We start from the raw sequence: 25,784 nt of genomic DNA, 5'->3' as shown, positions 1-25,784 counted from the left end.
GGAGGTCAAAGGTTCAACCTAACAGCCAGGAAACTAGCATTTCCAGAAGTGGTTTGCAAAGGAAAGATTTTCTGTAAACACTTCCACCTTTCACAACAGAAATTACATAGAATATGTATGGTGGTTTATATGGAAGCGATTCCAAGAAGGTAAAAGGTTGTTTATCTTCATATATTCTCTGCATTAAGGTAATAAACTAGTGCTGTCAAGCAATTAAAATTTTTAATCGCGATTAAATCGCATTAATGTCATAGTTAACTCACGATTAATCGCGCGATTAAGGAGGTTCACCCTTTAAAACATTTTTTTTTTGTTTTCTTATTTATTTATTTTTTTTTTATAATATTAAATTGTGTTTTTTTATTTTTTTACATTTTGATCACTTTTATTGCTGTCACAAGGAATGTAAACATCCCTTGTGACAGCAATAGGTGGTGACAGGTACTCTTTATGGAGGGATCGGGGGTCTAAAAGACCTCCGAGCCCTCCTTTGCACTTCAAAGTATTCAGATCGCCGAAAACGGCGATTCTGAATACTGTGTACTTTTTTAAATCCGGCGCCATTGGCAGCCGAGAAACCCGGAAGTGACGTCATGACCCCGCTTCCATGGTTTCAATGCGGAGACTGAATCAAAGCCGCTTACGGCTTAGTGTCAGTCTCCGCCTGAACACAGAAGGCGGCGGATCTAGGATCTGGTCTCCCGGTGGGACGGGAGGCCCGGTCAGAGCGGCGAAAGGCGGCGGGAGGGGGGGGGATGTCCCCTCCCGCTCCTCCGGCATAACAACCGAGCGGCTTTTAGCCGCATCAGTTGTTATGTTTGGATAGCCGATCGCCCGCTCTAAACAACGGTACCGGGATGATGCCTGCGGCTGCAGGCATCATCCCGGTATAACCCCCGAACCCCGCCTCGTTAATCGCGCGATAAAAAAATTGACGGCGTTAACATGGGTTTGCGTTAACGCCGTTAATAGCGCGTTTAACTGACAGCACTATAATAAACCTTTCAATGTCAGCTCACCCAGCCCCTCTTAAATGCTTACCTGAGTCCCATCTCGATCCAACACTATGCAGTGATGCTCCTTTCTCCCTTCTTCTCACAGGAGGCTCAGCAGCAGCAGAAGCCATTGGTTCCTGCTGCGGTCACTCCAATACTGTAAACAGGGGGTGGAACTGAGCATCACTGCATGTGTCAATAAATACATGCAATGCAGCTTGGGATCGAGTCCACACATAGCAAGGGGTTTGCCATGAGGGAATTCTGAGAAGAGGAGAGGAGCCAAGAACACCAGCAAGGGACCCCAGATGAGGAGGATCAGCAATGCTCTTTTGCAAACCCATGCAGGAGGGAGGGGAGATGCTTGCAGGAGGATTTTGCCTTAACGGATAGAATGCATTAAGGAAAAAAAAAAAAAAAACTTACCTCTAGAGCCACTTTAAGCACAAATTAGGAATAAGCCACACAAATAGCTGCTTATGACAATCTGCATTTCTGAAGGTCCCTTACAAAGTTCTACAGGTTGCATGTTTTGTGTTACCGAGGAGGTCTAGGGCTACAATTATTACTCTCGCTCCAACGATCGCAGCGATATCTCACATGTGTGGTTTTGAACACCATTTTCACATGCAGGCGCTGCTCACGTATGCGTTTGCTTCTGCGCGCGAGCTCGTCGGTACGGGGGAATTTAATTTATTTTTTCTTATTTATTTTACTGATTTTAAAACCGTCAAGACCTCAGATCTCATATTTGGACTTGCGTGCAATAAAGAAATAAAAAGAAATTGTCATTTGAGAAAATTACAACAAAAAAATGTCCCTTTAAGATGTATGGGTGGAAGTGACGTTTTGAAGTCTCTTCTGCCCTGCTATGGTATGGTATGGAGACAGGTGGGGGCCATCTTGCCCTTACTCGTATCCATACCCAGCCACTGACAGGTCCCAATCGCCTCCGCTGCCAACAAACGCCTCCGCCGAGGGGGGGCCCTCTCCCTCCGCCGATATCAGTGATCTTGCGGCGAATCTGCAGAGACCACCATTATCGTAAACAGCCACTGAAAAGATGATATCTTGGTTGTGGCATCAGTTGCTGCAGTTACAGAGATATCCATCTTTAAAGTGCTGACATATATGTACAGGAGCCGATACTTAAGTGGTTACAGACTGTAAGAAATACTTAAGATATGTGTCCATTTCCAGAACTCTACTAGTCATTATAAAACTGTATTATGCAAGTAAAAAAGCCGAGAACTGAAGTTTGAAACCTCTGACTTCTGGAGATTTCATTTGAAAACAAAAATACATATTAAATATTATGGAAATAAATATATGCTTTTTGCCTTCACTAAAGTATTCACATAAAAAATAAAACACAAAAAGCAGGTCACATAGCCTTTTAGAATAATTAAAATTGTAACCATGCGTGTGCCCTCTCTCCCGACCCATCCCCCCCCCCCCATGATGAATTCTGTTGTGTTGCAGCAGCTACGTGTCTCGCAAGGTTGTAGTAACTTTCCGTAAGGTTAATAGTAAATTCCATTTTATGCTCCCATCAAGACACCCCTCCCTGTTTAGGCCCTGCTCAAAGCTTTCGCAACTTCTCCTGACTTTCTAAAATACCAAAGTGCATAAGCATAGGTTCATGTAACAGACGTCTGAGGGGCACATGTTCCAGTCCTCCATCTCACTGACAGGGATGTTTTTAACCATTTTAACTTTTGCTATGAAAGTGGCTTTTTGTAAACTTTTCATATTTCAGTAGGGAAATATGTTCTACTTTCCACTATAATTGTCAGTAAACTTAATCCAGGAACTTAAATAATTTAGACAAAAAATAAATCTGTCAATTTACCCGAGTTCATGCAAGCATGTATCCCTTTCTGAGCAGCCACATCAATCCCCTCTTCCCCATGAAGGGTTTGCTGGCTAGCTGTGAACCTCCTGTAATGCAAGCATGCGGAGTGAAATACAAGTTGGCAAGGCTGGCACAGGGGCACTACCATATGCATCTGCTGTGCTTGATCTGAGGTCTCTGATCTTGTAGTTTCCCTGCATAACTCTGCCATGGAAGACCCAATACATCCGTTTAGCATTTTCTGCATTAAGATATCATCACAATGGGGCAACCAAAAGGTGGTACATGAGCTGAGCCTTTCCCCCAATAGGACCCTGTTAACTTCTACAAACTCTTGTAGTACTTGGCTTTTTATAGATATTAATACTGAACTGTGAGCAGTCCAGTTCGGTAACCCAGCAAGGTATTCATTCAAATCATCAAAAATAAAATGTAATGGTTAATATAGTCATGTAAAAAAAATCCCAGCAAGGGGGTGGAACGGACTAAGGTTTTTCTCTGCAAGTCTGTTTTATTTCACTGAACAATAAAAGAGGATTGGTCAGAGCTGGATTAACTCTGTGTGGCAAGACTGGGCACAGACGATAGGAAATCGTATACTCTACATTGTGACATAAAAAAAAACGTCAGCAGAATGGCACGGCTGAGCACAATCACGTATGGGTACGTCCCCTTTAAGTGCCCAGCCGTGGGTCAGAAGCTCCGTGACCGTGGGACCTGATCGCCACCGGTGTCCCGCGATCGGTCACAGGAGCTGAAGAACGGAGAGAGGTGTGTGTAAACACACCTTCCCCGTTCTTCACAGTGGCAGTGTCACTGATCGTCTATTACCTGATATAGGGAAAGACGATCAATGATGTCACAAGTCCAGCCCCGCCCCCTACAGTTAGAAACACATATGAGGTCACACATAACCCCTACAGCGCCCCCTAGTGGTTAACCCATAAATGGCAATTGTCATTTTCACAGTAATCAATGCATTTTTATAGATCTTTTTGCTTTTTGTGAAAATGACAATGGTCCCAAAAATGTGTCAAAATAGTCCGATGTGTCCGCCATTATATCGCAGTCACGAAAAAAAAACCCGCTGATCTCCGCCATTAGTAGTAAAAAAAAAAAAAATATTAATAAAAATGCCATAAAACTATCCCCTATTTTGTAAACGCTATAACATTTGCGCAAACCAATTGTTAAGCGCTTATTGCGATTTTTTTTTACCAAAAAAAGGTAGAATACGTATTGGCCTAAACTGAGGGGGAAAAAAAACATATATTTTTGGGGGATATTTATTATAGCAAAAAGTAAAAAAAAATTGTTGCTCTATTTTTGTTTATAGCGCAAAAAATAAAAACCGCAGAGGTGATCAAATACCACCAAAAAAAGCTTTATTTGTGGGAAGACAATTTTGTTTGGAAGCCACGTCGCACGACCGCGCAATTGTCAGTTAAAGCGACGCAGTGCCGAATCGCAAAAAGGGGAAAGGTCCTTTAGCTGCATATTGTTTCGGGTCTTAAGTGGTTAAAGCAATGTCTGACTGTAGAAGCATATACTATGACAACCGCAGATCCTACAATGAATGTTTGGTTCTTGGAGACATCTTTTGACATTAAATGGTCAGGCCTTGGGGTGAATTCTCTGGGCCTGCCAGTTGCAGACAAATTAGAAGTTATTAAAAGTCTAGGTCACTTGTAGAATATTTTCCTTACTGTGAACGGATTGTATGGAAAATTCTTGATTTTTTTTAAATCCAAGACCTAGGGGGCCTTTGAGAAATCTTTTGATCTTGGAATGACACTACATGTCAACAGCAAAGAAAAAAACCAGAACAAGATATTTGAGGTTTAAAAAGGAGGACAGATTCCATGTGCATACTCCCGAAGGAGAATCGAATCATTGGCACAAAATCTGCAACAACCGATTAAAATTATGTGGCTTTTAAAGTGGTGGTAAGTGTAGGGATGTACCATTTCCAAGTGGTAAATCGGAATTTTCATTATTTGACATTGTCTTTACATTCACATAATCTAAATTTGTACGTGTCATTTGTTCAAATATAAAATCACATAAATCTGTAGGCATTGTTTGAATAAATCTCTAATATTCTCCTGTTCAAATATGATGAAAAATTTACAATTTCCATGGGGTATAGTTTTTCACATCAGTTATGAGATTAAAATACAACACAAAAAGTATCAACTTATGCAAAACTTTTACATAAACAAGCATGTACTGTCTAAATGGCCCTAGCATGTGTATGTACGAATGTGTGTTAGGGACCTTACATTGTAAGCTCCTTGAGGGCAGGGACTGGTGTGAATGTACCATGTATATGTAAAGCACTGCGCAAACTGATGGTGCTATACAAGTGACTGAAATAAATACATTTACTTGTGATTTTTTGGTTTTCAGTCCCTCCGGTTCAAAAAGTACACATACTCGACTGACTGAATTTAACATCAAATTAAATAGACTTGTTAGCTGTACTCTGGCCTAAAACAATGTATAGTGATACCAGATCTGACTACTAACTGAATTTCTTAGTAGGCTCAAGCTACTGGAGCAGAACTGCACAGCCATTTCAGGTCTTCCATTTCAGAAAATGTACCCTCTGCAGCTGCAGATCTGATGATGGTTATTAATCACGGGCGTGGGGTACAAAGTTAAAACTGTTGAAATTCTGTTCTCTTCTGCTGTGCAAATGAAAAGTTAAGGATCTATAAAAAAAGGAGGTAGTTGGATGTACAACAGTTTGCACAAAAAAAATAAAAATAATAATTACTGTATATACCAAAGTATAAGCCGAGTTTTTCAGCACATTTTTTTATGCTGAAAATGCCCCCCTCGGCTTATACTTGAGTCACCTTTTTGCGCCTGATCTCCCAGAATTTGAGGACCCGGTACTGGCCAGCCGTAGGTCCCCTGGACCCCAACCTTGGCACAAATGTATCCTCACTCTTCCTCTACATGTGTGCAAAGTTTGTTGTCCGGGGAACCTACGGCCGGAGAGCACCGATTTTTCAAACCTGGGCACCCCTTCCATAGACTCCCATGTTAAACAGTAATTTTTCCGGTGACTTTGGGGACCTGGAACTTGTCACACATGTAGCCCCACTTCGAGTGTGTGTGTGTGTGTGTGTATATATGTGTATGTGTATGTGTATGTGTATGTGTATGTGTATATATATATATATATATATATATATATATATATATATATATATATATATATATATATACATACACACACACACACACACACATACATTCTCGCTCTCTAATATATATACACACACACATCGATAGATAGAGATTATATATATATATATATATATATATATATAATCTCTATCTATCGATATGTGTGTGTGTATATTAGAGAGCGAGAATGTGTAAGATATATATATATATATATATTATATATACACATACACAATCACACACACACACACACACATACCATATATTTATAATACACACACAAATATCACTTCTAGAGCATTTTTCTTAATACCGGAATAGAAGAATATATACTATATTACCAAACCCTGACACACCTGCGTAGAGTGACTAAGATCTTTTGGAAACTAAAGGAAAAAAAATTTGCTGTTAAACCATAAATTAACAATGGCTCTTTAATGCAACAGGCCCTGTTTCTACCATACAAGTAAATCCTGTTACACAACAAATAAGCATGGATTACTTAATGACCCTGTGATTGAATGCAAGATGCCTGGAAACTTTTTCCAAAACCATTATCAGAGGAGGAATCAGGAGAAAAAAAACAAACAAAAGCAGCACAGACACCAATTAATACCAATGCAACCTTGCCATCTGTTTCCAGAAATGCATTAGGTCCAATTAGATTAGATGAAAGAAAAGCAAAATGTCAGTGTAACCAAATCTATGATAGTAAGCCCTATCTATATACTTTACTTATACATGTGCACATTTATATGTAAAGATCCAAATAAGTACATCAATTTTTAAAGCAACAATGACTGGTTAAAGTCAGGACCTTTCCAAACAAAAAAAAAGGGATAAAGGGATAAGTTGACCATTTTGAATGTGATACATGTTACACCTGTGATAGGGGTGCAACATGTAACATGTTCTAGTGCCCCTCTGCCCCTCAGTGTGACAACCGCTATCACATTTTGAAAACAATGTGGCTGTGTGGGGCTCCACCCACACAGCCAAATCATTAATTCACAGGAATCTGCGAATAAAGAAACTAAGTCCGGTCTGCTGCCGCAGCTGATGGGCTTGCAGTTTTAATGAACTGCGAGCGCATGGATTAGCACTTTCATAGTTTGTTCACACTGCCTTCCTCCCGGTATCGTTCCCTTCAGCCGACGATTCCCTGCACCGCAAGAACAATCATAGCGGCAGCTCTTAAAGCCCTACGGTGCTTTTACCGGCTCGTCTGTGCGATCAGCGAGCCAGAGAATGAATGCTCTGCTGGCAGAAGATGACCATAGAGATTTCCAGGGAACAGATGGTCCCCAGTCATCTCTATGACTCTCGGAGGCCAGGGCACGACATGATGACGTCACGCCTGGCCTGGCAGTTGTAAATACTGCCATATACTCTGCTGGAAAGCCAAGATTGTCCCGTTTTGTTTTTCTCAAGCTTTCCAGCTTTAGGAGAGATGTGGGGGTTTTGACCCCAGATCTCTCCATAAAGAGGACCTGTAACGCACTATTCCTATTACAATGGATGTTTACATTCCTTGAAATAGAAATAAAAGTGTGGTTTCTAAAGCTGGCTGATTAAATTTTTGCCAGTTCCTGACAAAAATTGCTTTGTAGGTGGCCCTGTCACTTCACCACCCTCCTGCCCAACAGCCTTCGATTGACGGTTTGGCGGAATACAGTAGGCCAGCAGGGGGATTTGTCAATATGTGCTATAAAGCATGATCAAAGGAAACCCTTGTCAATAATAAAAAAAAAACACACACACACACACACACACACAACATAGTGCATGGCCAGCTAAAGGTGGGAGTGCAGGTAGGTATGTAAAGAAAATCCGCTAGGAGAGGAGCAAGAAGAAAAAAAAATGAAAATATGTAGATAGACATTAGTTATGCAATTTTTTTTTTTTTTTTTTTGACCTCATACTTCTCTAATAGCAGGTGTTCTTTAATCACAGTATGTTACAAGTTGTCCTAGGAATACATTTAAAACACTGGATTACTTTTTATCTGTTATGGTTTGCTGCCTATGAGAACATGCCAGACATGCTCTGGACAGTGAAAGTACAGATCTTGTGAAAACAAAACTAAGATTTTTTTTTTTTTTTCCCCTGAAGGCCCAATTATTCATAAATAGCACTAAATAAAAGCAAGGGGACATCAGGCAACACACTCCGGCTAATATATGCAAAAGCAGAAAGGACCTCTGAGTAATCTGCATTTTTAAATTAGCAGGCACAAACTATTGAGTGTGAAAGCAGTTAGAGCCTTGGGCTCCTGTGTACATCACTGGATTGAGATCAGGCTCAGGTAAAAAAGATAAAGAAGGAGCGCTGCACTCAGAAGGTTTTTATCTGTGAATGAACTACAAGACATGTCTTCTACCACAGCAGAGGGACTTGTAGTTCTCAATAGAATACAAGTGCAGTAATCACCACATTCATAGTCCGTGGACACTTCCTTCAGTCCTCAAACTTAAAGCCCATAGCTTGTTATGGGCAGGGAGCTGGAAGAAGAGTCTGCAGGATATTGGTACTGCACCCACCATCCGATGATCGCTGGTACAATGCTTTGCAGGTTCCGGTGTAAAAAAAAAAAAAATTTTACCCTGCAAAAATATGTGCAATTTTTTTTAATGTGAATCTAGCCTTTAAAAAAATAACAAATTCGCCTTTACGGAAAAATATGCAAGGTGAACTTACACAGAACTCGCATAACTATCGTACCTTGCATAAGTTATAAATCAACTTGAGCATAAAACAGTTTTTACATTTTATGCTAAAGTGAATAAAGTGTTCATCCTACTGTAAGTAATATTGTCGTTATGTGTTAATATTTTATAAACCAGTCACATAAAAGCAACCATGTTTACCTATTATTTTCACACGCTGCGATCCCTGGTTTCTACTAAAAAGAGAATCCTGATATGCAATTCAATTGTATCACAATACGAGATTAAGGCTGCATTCACACCTGAGCGTTTTGTCGCCTGAAGCGTGAAGCTCCAAAACGCTAGAGGGGAAAAAATACATTATTCTCTATGGAGATGGTTCACATCTCCACTCCAAAACGCCCGACACCGAACGCCTGAAGCTCAAACAAGTTCCAGACCCTTTTTTTTTGCGCGAATTGGGTGGATTTGTGCGTTTTAGAACATTTGTATTCCCATAGAAAGTAATGGAAACGCTCGATTCAAGCGTCTAGCGCGACAACGAGCGTTTCTACGGGTGTTTTGTCGCTTTAATCAATAGAACATTTCACCCAGGCAGAAGATAAAAAAATCCACAAACAGCAACAAGTGATGAAAAGATGATCATTTTTCCTATTGGCTAAAATAAAAAATGTTAAAGTTCAAAAATATCGGACGACGCTGTATGCAAACGTGTGAATACCAAATGACCAAAAACGCTACGCTCAGGTGTGAATGCAGCCTAACAGTGTCAGCGAGTGCCAGGTTCACACAGGGACAAGCTGTCAGGCGACTTGGCCACCTGAAAGTCGCACTACATGCATTGCAATGGAACCGTTCTAATAGGAGCGACTCACGTCGCTCCGACTTCGAAAAGGGTCCCTGTACTACTTTGGGGCAACTTGCATTGACTTCTATGCAGAAGCAATTTTGCGAGCCGCGCTGAAGTCGTGCTGTGCAGGGCAGCTTCAGAGTCGGACGACTTTGAAGCCACCCATGTGTGAACTGGCACTGAGAGTAATAGAAGAAGCTAACTACTGAAAACCTACTTTTGCCAAACTCTTGTTTTGGAAGTGCAAAACTTGAACATTAAAGTGGTACACTCACAGAGATCTAAGCCTAATATAAAAGGACTACACCAGTGTGTGGCTCTCCTGCTATACGGATATCATTCAATATGCCCATGTGTGCTGAATCTTTAGGAGAAAGGACAGGTAAAATATCTTTTATTTATTTTTTACAGACTTAATTGACCCAGTTAATAGAGGGCAATTATAGCCATCGACATCCCCCTCAAACACAATTTAGGAATCTTTTCCTGGACTATTGGGTCAAGTCTGGGCTTGAAAAAAGGCTCATCCCCTCCACATACAGGTTTAAAGTGGTTTTACACCCTGTACAACCACTTTTACCTACAGGTAAGCCTAGATTAAGGCTTACCTGTAGATGCTGGAAATATCTCCTAAACCTCCACGGTTTAGGAGATATTTACAATAGAGACATGTGCCAATGTCTACGGTGCAGGCGCACTTTATAAACGGCAATCGTGACGTTTCTAAAGTAGGCCATGCCGTGACTGGCGGCTCTCACACGCATGGGCGGGAGCGACGTCACGCAACTCCGGCCAGTCACAGATCCGGAGTTCGCGGCCCCAGAAGGAAGAGGGGTGAAGATGGACGCTCGCTGCTAGTGGCAACATCGCAGGCTTCGGTTTCAGGCAAGTCACACATAATGGGCAACTATGCAAAGTAGCCCATTATGCTCTACCTTTGCAGGGAAATAAAGGGGAAGTAAGACCCATCAGGGTTAACTTCCTCTTTAATAGCCCTGCACTGTACATGATGATGCCAAGGAAACACCCATAGCCTGGAGCTTTGGAGAGAAAGGGACAGTGTCGTAGTCTGCTGGAGCATCTTAGCGAGCACATTATACAGGGATATGGGATATGATTTCTGGCATGAGCACACACACCTGCACAGGATGGACTGGTGTCTTTATTAAACCTTAACAACTATTTAACTGTGCGCAATACTGCAGAGCTCAGTGTAAGGTCTCATGCACATAGGCAATTTGCCTCATATAAAAACTGAAAATTTATAAAGGGAAGCATGGGAGCAGCACACAATCAGATCCTGGCAGCTTGTCAAAATCATTGACAGGCTGAAAAAGGCGGTGGTTGGATGTGGTTCCAAGTGGTACAGATATTTAGGGACGTATGCCCTCAGCATAGGAATTCAGCGCTTGGGGCATACATCCCTGAACACTAATCAAGAGTACCATAGCATAGCATATAGCAGCCGCAAATACAGCCAGTCATTGAATTTGAACCGTTCCCTTAAACTTCAGACTAATTCTTTCAGGTTGAAAGGACTGGTCAACATGGCTTGCAAGTGGGGGAATACAAGCCTAGATGCCTTGTGATTTGTGCTGACATTTTTCAGATGGAGGGGGTAGTACTACTTATTTAAAAGATTAAAAAATTGCACTAAGTTTGGCAGATCAGCTGACATTCAGATCAATTCAATCCTGTAAACTCAAACCATTGTTTCTGCTCCAACAAGCCAGTTAATATTGGCTGTTAGATGTGCAAAACATGAATTGGGGTCCTCAGTTACCGTTGATTAGCACTGGACAAAAGTTGAGTCTAATTGCACGTCTCCCAGTGAAATTCTGTGGACAGCCCTGCCAATAAACATTTAGCTGAAAGCTGTGAAAGTTGAGCAAACACCTTTTAAAGCTCGCATTGCATACTTTGAGGAAAACAATACATACACCTCCAATAATCTGCTACTGTAGCCAAGTAATGCAGATGCGGATCCCAACACCTAGCATACTGATAAGTGCGCTTTCATGGGACTACTGTCCCGTACATGAAATAACAGCAAAACAAGAACAATCTTTTATTATACTACACAAGTGTACATATTAGTGCATTATTATGAAGTAAACATTCGGTACAGTAAAAATTCAGGACGGTTTGCCTTTTATGTCGGATGCCCCATCAGATAAAACAATATCTTTACTAGTGGTTTAGAACAATCTTTCCAATAACAGACAGTGCTGTGATTGTGCATGAGAAAAGCCTACATGCATTACTATAAAGATTCTATACATACAGCTTAAAAATTATATAAAACAGTTTATACATTTAGAGCTTATAGGTTTTGAAAAGCTATGTTTAAACTGTTTTATAACATTTTTAAATTGTATGTATAGAATCTTTATAGTAATGCATGTAGGGTTTTCTCATGCACAATCACAGCACTGGGTTATTCAAAAGATTGTTCTAAACCACTAGTAAAGACAATGGGGTTGATTTACTAAAGGCAAACCCACTGTGCACTACAAGTGCAGTCGCTGCAGATCTGAGGGGAAGCTCTGCCGATTTCCATCATCAAATCATGTGAAAGCTAAAATGCAGTTTAATTTCCTTGCGTGTGCCCCTCGGATATACAGCGAGTGCACTTGTAGCGCAAGACACAAGTCAATTTACACCCGCCACTCCATAAGGATAGAGGGTTGTATCGGGTCTGCCTGAAATATTGACAGGTGAACTTCCGCCCCTGTAAAGGGGCCTTAAAGTGCATCTCAACCAAAAATTGATAATCCTGCAGTTTATTAGATGTGGTGGCTGAATTAGTATTCCTTGATCAGGCTTTTTTAGCCCCTCTCTTTTCACCTGCTGAATCCAGCCAGCAATACACTTCCTGCCCTTGTACGACAACCCTTATTTGTTGTACCATATCAGAGAAGAAATGTTGTCACTTTAGGTTGCATTCCCGATCTGAGCTACAGACCATCTTCCCCCCCAATCTCCATGGCATATGGGGAGATGTTGGAATGGCTGATACCCACCGGCACCCAATGCAATATAAAAAAAAAACCCACAAAAAACAAAGTCTCACTAATAATAAATATAAACTTGTACTGCACATATGAACTCGCATATGGGGGAAAGTAAATCTATTGCCCCACGACATCAATCAGGTACTAGTCAATATACTTTCTATACCACACTATAAAAAAAAAGGTCAGTTAAAGTTAAGGGGTTGTAAAGGTTTTTTGTTTTTTTTTAAACAACAAACATATCATACTTGCCTCCACTGTGCAGTTCGTTTTGCACAGAGTGGCCCCGATCCTGGTCTTCTGGGGTCCCTCAGCGACTGTTTTGGCTCCTCCCCACAACAGTTAACCCCCGTTCTGGGAAGTGCGCTCCGAAGGTGGTTAAGCCTGCGGGCGCGCGCCCGTGATACATTTGGCGGCCATAGCCGCCGACTGTATCACTCGGCCCCAGCACGCTGTGTCATTGCTTTGATTGACAGCAGCGGGAGCCAATAGCTGCGCTGCTATCAATCTCCAAAGAAGAGCCGCCTAAAGCTGGAAGAAACGATCACAGGATCCTGCCCACGGAGTTTCGTGGCTCAGGCAAATAAAACGGGGGGCTGGGGGGGCCAGAGAGTGCAAGGTGTTTTTTCACCCTAATGCAGAGGATGCATTAAGGTGAAAAAACACAAAGCTTTACAACCCCTTTAAGCTGATTGCTGTAGGCAAACAATTTACCATCTTTCAAAACGTGTATAAATAATGTTCACAGAATCGTAAAAAGGAAACTAACCTTGAGCAGACGTTTGCGTGATCACTTTGTCCATTTTGTGAATGGGAGCAAAAGATTCACTGCAGGTTTGAGGGCTAAAAAAAAAAAATATATATATATCATGCATCACATTTTGAAGCCTTGAAAAGCCAAAAACAACCACACATACGTCCAAAATCTTATTACACTACAAAACATTGGTGTTCCTAGTTGCTCATCTATAATTCCCAGTCTTACTTGCTGAAAAAAGTTTATATATGAGACAGAGAGTGAGAGAAAGATAAAAGCAAAATAGATTGTTATGAATTGCAAACACTAATAAGATATTCAAAATAGAGACAGACAATGCCCAAAAAATTACATAAGTAAAATGGTATATACACACACAGAGAGATGAACACAAGGGATAGACACGTCAAATAAATAAAGGAGATTATATATATATATATATATATATATATATATATATATATATATATATATATATATATATATATATAAAATTCATACAGACAAAATACAAGAAAATGAAGTCTGGATTTATCATGCAGCAGCACAACCATAAAGATCAGGTTACATTGCCTTTTAGGGTATATGCATGCCAAAATATATTTAAAGCATCAAGCCATCTCATAGTGTTATAAACAGAAAAGAATCAGAGACATAAAATGCTCAGCATATCTTTATCACACTGCAGTTGTTCCATTTCCTTTATGATATAATGGAGGGCTGACTGGAACTACACACTTTTCATACTGCATATGTGTAGCCACCATGATCACACTGCCATGTACATAGTTAAATAGAACATCCATAAGTTTTACAATTGATTGGACTCCACATAATTATTGCTTTTCAGCGCTAAATCCCCTGGAGGAGGAAAAAGCAGCTGCCACGGATCAAGATGCACTAAAGAGCTATAGAGGAGAAAAAAAAAAAAAAGGTTTGCAGGGAATGTATTTCTGCAAGTTGCACATGAATGTGAAATATCTGCTAACATGAGCATTCCTATTACAGGTTTAGCCTGCAATTTGGGGAAATGCTGGTGAGACAGGCAGCTCATTCTGTATATGGAACACAGTTCTTAAAATAATGGCATTGGTGCCACATCTAAAGACATGAAACACTCACAAAGTAAATACTGAGCTGTTAAGAAGTGAATACGCTGCTTTTATTCTAGTCATGGCTACGATGATGCAATCATTAATTGCATCATACATGTAGGAAGCCAATTTTATTTCCCACACTGCAGAAGTATGGCCTCCTAAAGAGTATATGTTCTACTTCATTCTACAGCATTACACAATTATACTGCATCTTAAATGGAATGTATGTAGCCTGAAACATAGAACAAAATACATAATCTCTCCCTCTTAGAATATATATATATATATATATATATATATATATATATATAATCTCTAAATAAAAACACACACACACAAAAATATCACTTCTAGAACATTTTTATTAATACCGGAAGACTATATACTATATTACCAAACCCTGATAGACCTGCATAGAGTGACCAAGATCTTTTGGAAACTTAGAAATTTATATTTATATTTATATTTATATATATATATATATATATATATATATATATATATATATATATATATATATATATATATATATTGTATTTCTTTTTTTCAAAAGATCTTAGTGTGTCGGGGTGTGGCAATATACATATTAATAAAATTGTTGGTTTGTCTTTGGCTGGGTACGTAAAAAATAGCATGTGAATATTTCATATTTGCATTACCTTGCCAAATCACAGAGCAGCTTGAGAGATTCAGCGCTCCAGCCATTCTCTGCTTTGCTGGCTAGAGGGCAGTGTGGTGCACAAATCAGCACATTAAACCCCCGTTTTTTAGTTTTGTACAATCTTTATTTGAAGTGTACAAAATACACACTTCATTCACTGCAATGTTGCGATGTGCTGTGCTGGCAGTGGCGTGCAATTCAGGTGGGTGTGCCGAGATAAAAACGCAGCATGTCTGCATTATCGCAGCCCTAGGCTACGTTGCAGTGTGAATGGAACACATCGGAAACAATTGTTTTGGATGTTCCTGCTCATCACCGCCTATAGTGTGAATTGGCCCTTAACAGGCTTCCCTTTGCATGGAATGTATAGTGCTTTTTACATATTTTCTTTCATCAGGGATAAAAAAAAAGTTAAAAACCTAAAAGGTTTACAGCTTTTGTTTTAAAATAGGTAAATGAATGTTGCATATGAATATTTTTTATTCCCACAGGCAGCCAAGCATGTTGAGCCCTCGCTTCCTTTTCATGTGTTCCTATTTCTCCCTGTCATCTGTTGTTAAAAAGGCCTGTTTACAGAACTCAATAGCTCAAGCTAAGATTTACACGTGCGCATGAATGAGACAGAGCAATAAAACTATCCCTTACCAGGAGTCTCCATTAAACTTCATCACTTGCCAAAACCTCTCTAGTCAGAGAAGGAATGCTGGTCGTTTAGATTTTTTTTTTTTTTGCTGTGTCCATTTACAGAGACTTGCCATCCTTTCCTAATCCAATGACAACACAGACAGCAATATATGATTCTAGCCTTCTCCCACTCTACTAAAATTTTGTAATGGCTTTTATTGCCAAAAGCCCGTTCGGTCCCATATATACTGGTTTTAGGTGTGGTGCATTAAACAAATCTTACTTGCTGCATCTTTGAAGTGCTTTCATCAAACTGTACGCTATATAGTGTGTGATAGTAACGTGCCTAAAATTGAACCGAACCTTAGGCCCTGTTCACATCAGCGCAATTTTACATGTCAAATCGCAGCCTATTGCCGGCAACGGCGCTGTCCCAAATTGGTGCAACGTGACTTGCATTGCGGCGCCAATTTCCTTTTGGCAACTTGGGGCGATTTCAATAGACATCTATGAATGAACCCGCACATAGGTCTTTCAAATCGCCCCCTGAACTCGCACTGAAATTGTGCTTGCTGAATTTTGCGTTAGGGCAGACAATACAGGAGGAATCAGAGGGCCCTGCTTGTTAGAGCTTCGAATCCAAGAGGGAGGGTCCAGTGATATAAAAAAGGTAATAACTGTGGAGGATGAGCCGATAAAGAAAAGAGAAACAAAAAACACAGTACAGTTGTTAGGGCAGGATAGGCTTCTCTGAAGAGAAAGGTTTTCAGGGATTACCTAAAAGTGGACAGAGTCTGACAGATTGGGGTCGTGAATTCAAAAGGATGGGAGAGGTTCAGGAGAAGTCCTGAACGCGAGGCGGTGACAAAGGAGCAAGAGCAAAAGAGGTCTTAGGAGAAACGAAGAGGACAATTTGGTTGGTATTTTGAGACAAGGTTAGTGATGTAGCTTGGCCAAAGTTGTGGATGGCTATGGAAGTTATTGTTAGTATTTTGAATTAAAATTAGTTGGGCGATAATACATATACACATCAGATGTACAGTACATACTAAGGATAAACCGACTGTCGGGGTGAGGTGTGTGTGTGGGGGGGGGGGGGGTGATATTCACTTTTTAAGAATCGTATCGGTCACAAAACGTACCGATACTGGTCTCCCACTGCCGTGGCGGCCATCTTTTTGGAGCCCACTATGTCATCGGCCCAGGTAGAAGCTAGGACTCCGGACATTTTGCACTGCAGGCCCAGTGTGCGGAGGCCTCCATGCACTGGGCCTGCAAATGTTCCGACAGTCTCAAGTCCTGGCTTCTTCTACCCGGATAGGGCAAAGGCGGCCGCCTCCCTCGCCTCAGACAGTGTACACCCCGAAACAGCTGGACCAGAGAGGACACACCAGCCAGAAGCCACAGCGGGGTACCATTTTAAAATGTACAGAATATCAGCATCTGATATCACCTATTGGCCAGATAGGTGGCAAAAAAAAAACGCTATTGGCCCTGAAAAAAATTATATCGGTCGACCCCCTAGTACAGTGATGGCGAACCTTGGCACTCCAGATGTTTTGGAACTACATTTCCCATGATGCTCACCTGCACTGCAGAGTGCATGAGCATCATGGGAAATGTAGTTCCAAAACATCAGGGGTGCCAAGGTTCCCCATCACTGCCCTAGTATATTTAAAATCTACTTTTCGCGGAGTTCACACAAATGTTTTTCTGGATAGACCGTTTAAAGCTGACAAGTTCGGCAGCCTAATTGTCATTTGTACTACAACTGATCCATCCCAGATTCCAATGTAACCTTTGTTTTGTTTTCTTACAGATTAAAGTCCATCTAAGCATTTTGCAGATAACTAGAAAAAGGTGCATTGCTGATAAGATGGAATAGTGCAGGATCTCGTAACCCGCATAGAATGAATTTTGTCCCATTGTGAGAATGTTTTCAAATAAACTACGACAAACTATTTAAAACCCAAGGGAAATTCAGTAAAGTTTGGCCTTAACAGAAGTGTTTGTAGGGAAGTTTCTGCTCTCTCCAACAGATGGAATATATGATTAAACAAACAAGACAAACCTATGGCCTTCAAACTTCGGGAACTGGCCTGAAAGCTTTCCAAGTGGATTGAAGGCCATCTGCTCCTGCTAATTGTATTGTAACAATCTGAACCACATTGCTTGGCAGAATAGATACTTAAAAAAGGAACACTTTTACTGTTAAAAAAAAAAAAAAGGAACACTCAATAGTTAAAAAAGTGGTGAAAAAAAAAAAATTAAAGGGAAATACATGTTTTCCCTGCCTTGGGCCACTGCAAATTTATGTGACCTATTAAGATTTAAAATTGAATAAAAAAATATGTATATAATAAAAAAAAGATAAAACTGTCACTTCAAATAGAGCCGCAAAAGATCATGCAGCTGCTATGGTGGACTTCATCATAGGAGACCAATGACTGGAGAGGTACATTTCCCCCCCCCCCATTTTCCTGCTTAGGTAGCGCAGGCATTTTTCTTGAGAGATGACATGACATGACATGACAAAATCACATGACTAGTCGCACCCCACTGCCGTTCAAATCATTGTGACTCAAGTCGCAGTGACTTTGAAAAAGGCTCCTGCACAACTTTTTTTTGCAATTTAATTGCGACTCTTTCATTGCGGTCTCTCGGCGGGTGGGTCTTGGCACTGAGCAGCCGCATATTTCTGTACCAAGAAGCCCACACAGCTGTGCTGAGAACTCTCGGGACAGTTACCAGCAGCTAACCATGTTTTCCGACCAGCTTTCTGACCATGTGATCGCTGTGACAGTCAATCATGGTGGTCACATGATCATAAATCTCACCCCACCTACCAGCAGCTGAAACCTCCTAAAAGGGCCAGGAGGCACCAGATTGAAGGGGTTAAATTAAGTCACAATAAAATGGCACATCAAAATCTTACTGATCGGGCGTCTTCGAAATAACGGGCTTAAAGAACGATAATGCGCGCACACACACTTTCTGGAGCCTCCATCTTGGGACACTCAAAACATTAAAATTACAAATATGGAGGATCAGAAGGAAAGACCAAAAGTTCAGCTTACATAAAAAGTCAACATCTTATGTAATTTTTTTGAAAGACAGACTTACTGGCTGGATCACCAGATAAAAAGTTTTATTTTTAGGCCTTTTTTTCCCTAAAGCAGCCATCACATCTAAGAATTGGTAAGCTGCGATATAATACATGTTCGATTTTGTGTTTAATACTGCAGCGACCATTCCCTACGCCAGTCAATATAAAAATAAAAAGAAGAAGGTTTTCATGTGGCTTTAGATCCATGTTAAAGTGGAGTTCCACGCAACTTTAGTACCGGTACTTGGTTTTAAATGAAAGACCACCCCTCGTTTTTGGATATACAATTTTATTTACCTTAGTACCATCCCAGCCTTGCCGCAGTGAGGTACGTAATTTCCTCTTCTGCCCCTGCTCCTTCCCCCTGCTGCCTTCTGGGGGCTGTGTGTGTCTCACAAGACGATGGGGCCCATTCAGAAAGCTCTGCGCGACTCGCGCATACGCAGTAAGAAACCAGCTGCAAAGCCTGAAGGCTCCACTGCCGGTTTCCCATAGTTACAATAGCGGCGCCTGCACCTGTTAAATGGTTCAGCCTCGGGGGAGCGACATCACGGGTTCCCTGGACAGGTAAGTGTCCTTACTAAAAGTTAGCAGCTACAGTGTTTGTAGTTTTTTTTTTTTTTTACTTTTTTTGAGGGTGGAGCTCCGCTTTAAGCAATATATTTGATGAAATAAGCATATAACAATCCAAAAACCAACCACAAAGTTAAAATGGCAGGGAAGCAAGTTTACACAGCATTATGGTCTCTTGCTTTACTAAAGATAAATAGATTTTAAGAAATGCAATATAAAAACACAGGTTCAGTCTTGGAGAAGTACGGAACAGAATTCCATTGTTCTGGCTCCTCCATATGGTATTGAGCAAATTAACAAAGACAGGATAGAATAACGTTATAACTAATCCGTACTGAAACAGATTACAGAATCGCCAACCCAAAACTCATCACAAGGGAACTGCAAGTACAGCATTAAGCATTTGAAAAACTAACAGAGAAGTCACTGAGCGAACACACCGAATGTATTTTACTAACAAAAATTGCTTTAAATCCTGAATTTAAAATATAAAACTTAAACGCAAAATACATTGAAATGCATTTATAAAAGAAGCCAATTAAAAGACAATGCAGGTGTATTTCTACTGAGAGGTACATTACAGATGATAAATATATCATAAATAGTGTTTTCTATTGTAGAAATTATGTTGTCTTTTTTAATGGTTCAGCAAAGGTTAAAAAAATGAAGCATGGAAGCCGGCAGCTTGTGTTTAAAACGATTAAGCCACTTTTTAAAAATAAAATAAATAAATGCAGGTTAAAAAAAAAAATGTGTGCATTTAGTACTTTTTGTTGCAGGAGCCTGTAAAGCATTGACCAGCGAACAGCAAATCGCTGATGCCATGCAGGTCTCCTGCACACTTCAAGTGCTTGTAAAGGCAGATGTTTTTTTTTCTATGCATAAAGATAAAAAAAAAAAAAAAAAAGTGCAGCAGCCCCCCTCAGCCCCATCTCTATCCAACGATGTTGCACGAGACACTCGGCTGGCTGGGACACCCCTTATTAGCTATGACAGCAGCGCGGTGCCGTTGGCTCCTGCTTGCTGTTAAAGTCGGACAGCCAATGAGAGAAAGGAGTAGAGGCCAGGCCATGGGCTTTGTGTCTAAATGGACACAGGGAGCTGTGACTCGGCTTGGGTGCCCCCATAGCAAGCGGCTTGCTGTGGGGGCACTCAACAGGAGGGAGGAGCCTGGAGTGCTGAAGCGGGACCCAAGAAGAGAAGGGTCCAGGCTGCTCTGTGCAAAAGTCCTTCACAGAAGAGGTAAGTATTATAGGTTTGTTATTTTACGGGAAAAGGAGGGGGAAAAAAAAAAAGGACTTTAGAAAAAAAAATACATTTTAAGGTGATTGTAAATAGGTTCCTTTAAGCTAGTGCATTGTTGGTTCACTAACCTTTTCCTTTGATTTCCCTTCTAAATTTTCTTTTTCTGAATTTCTCACTTCTATATTATATACACATATACATACACACACACACACACACACACACACACACACACACACTGTATTTATGAAATGTGCATATACACAATGGGGCTTATTTACGAAAGGCAAATCCACTGCACTACAAGTACAAGCTACAAGTGCCCTTGAAATTGCACTGAAAGTGCACTTTGAATTGCAGTCGCTGTAGATCTGAGGGGGACATGCACGGAAACTAAAAAACAGCATTTTAGCTTGCACTTGATTGAATAATAAAATCAGCAGAGCTTCCCCTCATTTTAGATCTACCCCTCAGATTTACAGTGACTGCACTTCCAAGTGCAAAGTGGATTTGCCTTTCGTAAATAACACCCATTGTGTTGTTTACCAGCATACTGCCTAGCAGCTTTCAGGGGTGTAAGAATAAAAAATAAAAAAATGCCCCGAGACTGCATTCAGAAAGCAGTTTATGAGGAACAGTCTAATGCAGGGATCCTCAAATTACGGCCCTCCAGCTGTTGTGGAACTAAACATCCCATGAGGCATTGTAACACACTGACATTCACAGACGTGACTAGGCATGATGGGAATTGTAGTTCCTGAACAACTGGAGGGTCGTAGTTTGAAGACCCATGGTCTAATGATTGAAAATGCTTATAAACACGTGCATATGCATGCAAATTTATTCATATTAATTTATTATAAATATTCTGGACAGTAGAATATGTTTATTCTCAATATATGCACATACATGCGTGACATTAAGAGGCATTTTTTCTGCAAAAAAAAAAAAAATCCATAAAACATAGTACTTGAATTCTTCATGTTTTTTTTTTTTTTTTTTTTTTTTTATTAAGAAGAGGTAAAATGTACCCTTCGAATAGAGAAATAATCAAATCTCTCTGTGTGGACAACTATTAATCTGCCTGAGGTATCCATCACCCAGAAGGATAAAAAAGCTTAATGAATTAAAGTGATGATGTATATTACAAGCATAGCTTGCTTATCAAGTAGCCATGATGGTTGGCTTTGCAAATGCTTTAGTATTAAATATTTACACTGCTTTTTCAAAGTTTGAGATACGATTCAAAAATTTGGATATGAAGCAACTGAAAAAATTACTGGGTGGGGGGGGGGGGGGGGTGTACGGGTATTAAAATTCCCCAAAAAGACAGCAGTATATCAAATCAGTAAAAAAGGAAGCCTTTTTTTTACAGTTCCTCCAGATGATCCTGGAGCAATGAGCAATTTCCGCCTTTCATATAATAAAAAAAGAAAAAACTGACAATGATCTTTTAAACGATCTATAAAAGAGGGTGGGGAGGGTTCCTCCCAATGACCACAAATGTAAGGAGCATTCTTCCTAGTGACCACTACACTAATATACTGTGAGCTGTACATAAAATAAATATCGCCCAGACAGGAAAGTTATTTCATGGGTTCCACCAGAATTAAAAAAGGTTGAAAAAACAATAATAAGCTGGTATAAGGCCTCATGCGCACTAAACGTTATAATAACGTTCTAAATACGCCAGTGAGCCTTTCAACGTTTAGCGTTATTTTTTTCAATGGGATCAAAAATGTTGCGTCGCGTTTTTATGCGTTTGACAGAGCGTTTTTACAACTGAAAAACGTCTCTCAGAACACACTCTTTTTTTTACAGTTGATAACAGCCTATGTGTGCATGGACACATAGGATAACATGCTGGGACACATAGGATAACATGTTGGGACACATAGGATAACATGTTGGGACACATAGGATAACATGCTGGGACACATAGGATAACATGCTGGGACACATAGGGTAACATGCTGGGACACATAGGGTAACATGCTGGGACACATAGGGTAACATGCTGGGACACATAGGGTAACATGCTGGGACACATAGGGTAACATGCTGGGACACATAGGGTAACATGCTGGGACACATAGGGTAACATGCTGGGACACATAGGGTAACATGCTGGGACACATAGGATAACATGCTGGGACACATAGGATAACATGCTGGGACACATAGGATAACATGCTGGGACACATAGGATAACATGCTGGGACACATAGGATAACATGCTGGGACACATAGGATAACATGCTGGGACACATAGGATAACATGCTGGGACACATAGGATAACATGCTGGGACACATAGGATAACATGCTGGGACACATAGGATAACATGCTGGGACACATAGGATAACATGCTGGGACACATAGGATAACATGCTGGGACACATAGGATAACATGCTGGGACACATAGGATAACATGCTGGGACACATAGGATAACATGCTGGGACACATAGGATAACATGCTGGGACACATAGGATAACATGCTGGGACACATAGGATAACATGCTGGGACACATAGGATAACATGCTGGGACACATAGGATAACATGTTGGGACACATAGGATAACATGTTGGGACACATAGGATAACATGTTGGGACACATAGGATAACATGCTGGGACACATAGGAGAACATGCTGGGACACATAGGAGAACATGCTGGGACACATAGGATAACATGCTGGGACACATAGGAGAACATGCTGGGACACATAGGAGAACATGCTGGGACACATAGGATAACATGCTGGGACACATAGGATAACATGCTGGGACACATAGGATAACATGCTGGGACACATAGGATAACATGCTGGGACACATAGGATAACATGCTGGGACACATAGGATAACATGCTGGGACACATAGGATAACATGCTGGGACACATAGGATAACATGTTGGGACACATAGGATAACATGTTGGGACACATAGGATAACATGTTGGGACACATAGGATAACATGTTGGGACACATAGGAGAACATGCTGGGACACATAGGAGAACATGCTGGGACACATAGGAGAACATGCTGGGACACATAGGAGAACATGCTGGGACACATAGGAGAACATGCTGGGACACATAGGATAACATGTTGGGACACATAGGATAACATGCTGGGACACATAGGATAACATGTTGGGACACATAGGATAACATGTTGGGACACATAGGATAACATGTTGGGACACATAGGATAACATGCTGGGACACATAGGAGAACATGCTGGGACACATAGGAGAACATGCTGGGACACATAGGAGAACATGCTGGGACACATAGGAGAACATGCTGGGACACATAGGATAACATGCTGGGACACATAGGATAACATGCTGGGACACATAGGATAACATGTTGGGACACATAGGAGAACATGTTGGGACACATAGGATAACATGTTGGGACACATAGGAGAACATGTTGGGACACATAGGATAACATGCTGGGACACATAGGAGAACATGTTGGGACACATAAGATAACATGTTGGGACACATAAGATAACATGTTGGGAGGATAACATGTTGGGACACATAGGAGAACATGTTGGGACACATAGGATAACATGCTGGGAGAGTTTATTGACTGTAGAAAAAAAGTCTGAAGCCAAAACAGCAGCTGTAAAAACGTCCAGTGTGCATGAGGCCTAAAGCTATATCGTGTCCATCCTGTAATCAAACTTTTGAAAAGCTGAAACGATATCATGAATGCATTTCTACTCTTTTTCTTTATTCTCACCTGAAATAGCAAATACAGGACATGGGAAGCAGAATGCTCCATACTAGAAAATGCCACACTTGTCCTGTGGGACAGTCCACACACAGAAGACTTGATATAAAACAAACTGGGCCCATTAGAACTAGTGCAATGTATACAGTGCAGTACTACACAGCAACCAATCAGATCCTACTAGAGTTACATCAGAAAGTGATGATTAGTAATTGGTTGCGATGGTTACTGCTCTTTACACATAGATAGGATTAGAAGATTGTCTAGAACTGCAAATGTAGGGCCTCTTGTTTTTGTAGTTACGAAATTAGCAAGGTAAAAAAAAAAAAAAAAAACACACAATGCTCAAGTTCATCCTATTCTTATAGCTTGAAGTGGTGATTATCAACAGCAAAGCAAAACAAATCCCAGCGAGACAGCTGCCAACTTAGCCCCCTGTCAGGCACCAGAAATGGCAATCAGGTTAATTCCCAGGATCAATCACTCAACTGGAGAAGAGCTGGCTACACAATTTCTTGTATGTTATATCATTTCATTTTAAATTCCATTTATATGTAAGCTAATTGTGCTACTGACACATTCTGAAACATTACAGTGTTAGTAAACCAGCAAATCACACCAATTTATAAGGGCAATTGATTAGTGCACACGTATATATATATATATATATATATATATATATATATATATATATATATATATATATATATATACATATACACATATATACACATATATACATACACATATACATACACATATATATATATATATATATATATATATATATATATATACATACATACATACATACATACATACACACATACACACACATACAATTTTATTCTATAGGGCCTATGCCTATATATATATTTTTTTTTTTGGGGGGGGGGGGGGTTCTAAGCAATTTTGTACCAAAAATAATATAACTACACTACACAAGGCCTAATTATAAAAAAAAAATCCAGGCAGAGATAAAGATGGCAATTATTGAATTTATATATTATCATTTCAGTCCCATGCACAGTAGAAGCCACTCTGGCCAGGAAATTGCTGACAGCAAACATACTGAAAAAGGGAAGAGAGCAGAGGGATGGCTTCATCAATTATTGTAGTTGCCTCAATGACTCAATCATTAGGCTTAAGGGGGGGGGGGGACTGAAACAGGTTTTTAAAAGTAGAAGGAAAGGCTGAAACAAAACCTACTTTAACCACTTCAGCCCCGGATCATTTGGCTGGCCAAAGACCAGGACACTTTTTCCGATTCGGCACTGCGTTGCTTTAACTGACAATTGTGCCGTCGTGCGATGTGGCTCCCTAACAAAATTTACATCTTTTTTTTCCCACAAACAGAGCTTTCTTTTGGTGGTATTTGATCACCTCT

General features: G+C 40.5%; 1 protein-coding gene across 6 annotated transcripts in view; it reads right to left on the bottom strand.

The window, feature by feature from the left end:
* Positions 1-25,784, bottom strand: part of ZNF516 (zinc finger protein 516) — a 130,122-nt gene that overhangs the window by 50,484 nt on the left and 53,854 nt on the right. For all 6 annotated transcript variants that reach the window (XM_040353877.1, XM_040353876.1, XM_040353873.1 and 3 more), the window contains one exon: positions 13,348-13,421. The gene's annotated coding sequence lies outside the window, so the exon portion shown is untranslated. The remainder of the gene's footprint in view (positions 1-13,347; positions 13,422-25,784) is intronic.

The sequence above is a fragment of the Rana temporaria genome, chromosome 5 (genome assembly GCF_905171775.1).
Source record: "Rana temporaria chromosome 5, aRanTem1.1, whole genome shotgun sequence".
NCBI classification, from domain to species: Eukaryota; Metazoa; Chordata; class Amphibia; order Anura; family Ranidae; genus Rana; species Rana temporaria.
This window is presented reverse-complemented; position numbering and strand designations above follow the sequence as displayed.